The sequence below is a fragment of the Palaemon carinicauda genome, chromosome 1 (assembly GCF_036898095.1).
Source record: "Palaemon carinicauda isolate YSFRI2023 chromosome 1, ASM3689809v2, whole genome shotgun sequence".
NCBI classification, from domain to species: Eukaryota; Metazoa; Arthropoda; class Malacostraca; order Decapoda; family Palaemonidae; genus Palaemon; species Palaemon carinicauda.
This window is the reverse complement of record NC_090725.1, coordinates 272,579,106-272,584,105: the sequence shown is the minus strand read 5'-3', so window position 1 is coordinate 272,584,105 and position 5,000 is coordinate 272,579,106.

The window sequence follows — 5,000 nt, the reverse complement described above, 5'->3', positions numbered from 1 at the left end:
TATAATTATTCTACACCAAATAATTGAAAGACTAGGTTACAGTATATATTAGATCATTTACCAGAAATTCTATAGATAATCACGAGAGTAATTAAGACTGACGTTGAAAACTATAAGCAAAGTTACATATTCTGTACGTGGTATAAAGAGAGAGAGAGAGAGAGAGAGAGAGAGAGAGAGAGAGAGAGAGAGATCCTGGAAGGAAGTGCTGTATGCGTGAGTGTGTATGTGCGCGCGCGAGGATATCACCCCGGGAGTTTTCTTTGACTAACGAGTTGATGGATGGGGCCTCCTGACTAAGAAGGATGTCACTGAAGTCAAAACAATTGGCATCCTGAAGAGAAAAATATGGGTAGTTCGGCTTACCGAGATGAGGAAATTAGGTCGGGCAGGAAATTTTTGGGGGAAATATGTGCGTACCATATAGGTTATTTTTGTCCGGTGGTACATGCTTTGAAGAATATTATTTGTGGAAATGGAAATATTTCGTGACTGGGTAACTGTTTAAGGGCTAGTTTATGTTAACAACGTTATTTTCAGAAATGTTTAGCTTATGGGAATGCGTTCTATTTTAGAATACCACCAAGCAGAACCATGGATAGAGAACCCAAGTATTCTTAAAAGCTCACATATACACACACACACACACACACAAACACACGTGTAAAGAGAATGGAAAATGGCCGTCTTCTGAAGAAAGTGATGAATGCTAGAGTTGTTGGGAGAAGTACAAGAGGAATGCCAAGGTTTGGGTGGATGGATGGAGTGAAGAAAGCTCTAGGTGATACGGGGATAGATGTGAGAGAGGCAAAAGAGCATGCTAGAAATAGGAATGAATGGCGAGTGATTGCGACGCAGTTCCGATAGGCCCTGCTGCTTCTTCCGGTCGTCTGGTGACCGCTGAGGTAGCAGATGTAGGGGATTCGGCATATGAAGCTTCATTAGTATATCGGGGGAATGAGAGCTGTGGCACCCTAGTAGTACCGACCAAACTCGGCTGAATCCCTCATCAGGCTGTGAGGAACTAAGAGAAGAAAAGTCTCCTTGTGTTCTTACTTTTTCATGTCAGCTACCCCTCCAAAATTGTTGGAAGTAGATAGACGTTTGTGCTTAGAGCATTTTATTATCTAAAATATATCGGAGCTCACTATTTTTTATCAATGTATTTTTTTTTTTTTTTTTTTTTTTTTTTTTTTGCTCATGAGTATTTATCAAGTTTGAAATATTTAACTAAATGATTGTGCTTTCTACCATTTGCTCTGATATATTAGTAAGATTCTCACTGGTGACAAGTTCTCTGATTTTATTCACGCCATTTTGATTTGGGAATATGCATGTCATCTCTAACAAGATTCTAATTAGAGGCAGCAAAGGTTTTGATTTTCGACAATATTTACTAATGTTTGACGTAACTTTCATTGATATCACTGTTGCTAGTGCATACAACAAGCTGATGATTGAAGAGGATTTTGGAGTTTAATGGTCATTCTTTTGAGAATATGTCTACATATCAAACACCTTTATTTTCATTTTGGATCACTTGAAGATCCGCCCCCCCCCCCCCCCAGCCTTGCTTGGGGTGGTGGATCTTCTGGTGAGAAACTTTGGGGTGGTGAATCTTTAGGTGGTCCGTGACTACTGTAGTAATGTATATTTGAGAATCGATATGAAATATACTGTATAACAAGTATGAGGACTGGATAATATTTGGCGGTTCTAGACTAACTACAGAGGTGGTTTCATATCATATATCTCTGGAGTGAACGAATTGCAGAGAAAAGGCAAGACAACTTATGTGAAAAGACTATTGATCTTCAGGTAGGTGGTGCTTGTGGGTTGGTGGATCTTCAGGTGAGAAAGTTTGTGGTGGCAGATCTTCAGGTGATGCTTGTGGGGTGGCAGATCTTCAGGTGAGAAAGTTTGTGGTGGCAGATCTTCAGACGGGGCATGTGGGGTGGCAGATCTCCAGGTGAGAAAGTTTGGGGTGGCAGATCTTCAGGTGATGCTTGTGGGGTGGCAGATCTTCAGGTGAGAAATTTTGGGGTGGCAGATCTTCAGATGATGCTTGTGGGGTGGCGGATCTTCAGGTGAGAAAGTTTGGGGTGGCGGTTCTTCAGGTGGGGCTGCTGGGGTGGCGGATCTTCAGTTGAGAAAGTTTGGGGTGGCAGATCTTCAGGTGAGAAAGTTTGTGGTGGAAGATCTTCAGGTGGGGCTTGTGGGGTGGCAGATCTTCAGGTGAGAAAGTTTGGGGTGGCAGATCTTCAGGTGATGCTTGTGGGGTGGCAGATCTTCAGGTGAGAAATTTTGGGGTGGCAGATCTTCAGGTGATGCTTGTGGGGTGGCGGATCTTCAGGTGAGAAAGTTTGGGGTGGCGGTTCTTCAGGTGGGGCTGCTGGGGTGGCGGATCTTCAGTTGAGAAAGTTTGGGGTGGCAGATCTTCAGGTGATGCTTGTGGGGTGGCAGATCTTCAGGTGATGCTTATGGGGTGGCAGATCTTCAGGTGAGAAAGATTGTGGTGGAAGATCTTCAGGTGGGGCTTGTGGGGTGGCAGATCTTCAGGTGAGAAAGTTTGGGCTAGCAGATCTTCAGGTGTTGCTTGTGGGGTGGCAGATCTTCAGGTGATGCTTGTGGGGTGGCAGATCTTCAGGTGAGAAATTTTGGGGTGGCAGATCTTCAGGTGATGCTTGTGGGGTGGCGGATCTTCAGGTGAGAAAGTTTGGGGTGGCGGTTCTTCAGGTGGTGCTGCTGGGGTGGCAGATCTTCAGTTGAGAAAGTTTGGGGTGGTGGATCTTCAGGTGGTACTTGTGGAGTGGTGGATGTTCAGGTGAGAAAGTTTGGGTTGGTGGATGTTCAGGTGAGAAAGTTTGAGGTGGCGGATCTTCAGGTGGTACTTGTGTGGTGGTGGATGTACAGGTGAGAAAGTTTGGAGTGACGGTTCTTCAGGTGGTGCTTTTGGGGTGACGGATCTTCAGGGGAGAAAGTTTGGGGTGGTGGATCTTCAGGTGGTGCTTGTGGGGTGATGGATCTTCAGGTGAGAAAGTTTGGGTTAAGTGGATCTTCATGTGGTGCTTGTGGGGTGGTGGATGTTCAGGTGAAAAAGTTTGGGGTGGCAGATCTTCAGTTGGTGCTTGTAGTATGGTGGATTTTCAGGTGAAAAAGTTTGGGGTGGCAGATCTTCAAGTGGTGCTTGTGGGGTGGAGGATCTTCAGGTGAGAAAGTTTGAGGTGACGGATCTTTAGGTGGTGCTTGTGGGTTGGTGGATCTTCAGGTGAGAAAATTTGAGGTGACGGATCTCAATGTGGTGCTTGTGAGGTGGTGGATCTTCAGGTAAAAATGTGTGGGGTGACGGATATTTAGGTGATGCTTGTGGGGTGGCGGATCATGAGGTGAGAAAGTTTGGGGTGGGGGATCTCCAGGTGGTGCTTGTGAGGTGGAGGATCTTGAGGTGAGAAAGGTTGGGGTGACAGTTCTTCAGGTGGTGCTTGTGGGGTAGCAGATCTTCAGGTGAGAAAATTTGGGTGGCAGATCTTCAGGTGGTGCTTGTGGGGTGGTGGATCCTCAGGTGAGAAAGTTTGAGGTGGCAGATCTTCAGGTGGTGCTTGGTGGTGTGGTGGATGTTCAGTTGAGAAAGTTTGAGGCAGCAGATCTTTAGGTAGTGCTTGTGGGGTGGCGGATCCTCAAATGGGAAAGGTTGAGGTGGCAGATCTTCAGGTGGTGCTTGTGGGGTAGTGGATGTTCAGGTGAGAAATTCTATGTTGCAGATCTTCAGGTGGTGCTTGTGGGGTGGCGGATCTTCAGGTGACAAAGTTTGGGGTGGTGGATCTTCGGGTAGGTGGTGCTTGTGGGTTGGTGGATGTTCAGGTGAGAAAGTTTGAGGTGGCAGATCTTCAGGTGGTGCTTGTGAGGTGGCAGATCTTCAGGTGAGAAAGTTTGAGGTGGCGGATTTTCAAGTGGTGCTTGTGGGGTGGTAGATGTTCAGGTAAGAAAGTTTGGGGTGACGGATCTTCAGGTGGTGCTGGTGAGGTGGCAGATCTTCAAATGAGAAAGTTTGAGGTAGTAGATCTTCAAGTCATGCTTGTGGGGTGGCGGATCTTCAGGTGAAAAAGTTTGAGGTGGCAGATCTTCAGGTGGTGCTTGTGGTGTGGTGGATGTTCAGTTGAGAAAGTTTGAGGCGGCAGATTTTCAGATGGTGCTTGTGGAGTGGCGGATCCTCGGGTGGGAAAGGTTGAGGTGGCAGATCTTCAGGTGGTGCTTGTGCAGTGGTGGATGTTCAGGGGAGAAAGTTTTAGGTGGCAGATCTTCAGGTGGGGCTTGTGGGGATTTGGATCTTCAGGTGATCCTTCATTTTTTTTTACATAGTTTATATTTTTGTTTAATCATCAAAGTGATTTAAAATTTCATCCATTAATAACTCAGCCGCTTGAGTTCAACATTTGCTAAGAGTGTCTGCAACCTCACCGTCTATGTGAACTAGGGAGTTGGGTTTGGGGGAGCCTATAGGTCTACCTGTGAATCATTAGCACCCATTTGCTTGGCTCTACCTGGTCCTGGCTTGGTGGAGAGTGCTAATGGAGTGGGTTAATTTCTATTATAGGGGATTGTCCTGACCCTTGCTTCTGCCATTCACAATAGACCTTTAAACCATTTAAACCTTAAAGTAAATTTTTTGATGTAATAAGATTTATTTTTTTTAAACGGTTAAATCACTTAGTTTGATTATAGGTACAATTATTATGATAAACATAAAATATAATTTTCAGTTTTGTGTTGATATTTCTGAATAATCCGTTTGATTTATATATGAAATCAATAGTTGAAGATGATTTATTTCTATTATATATACCATGTTTTCACAGTAGCTTTATTGAAATACAAATGCCGTAACTGTGGGACCTGTCGAAATAACATCGCTTAATTCTTTTATCCTCATGGCTACGCTCCTCAAAATATCCTTAACACAAAAGCACTTGTGGAGTGGGAGACGCTTTGAAGTGTGTCTG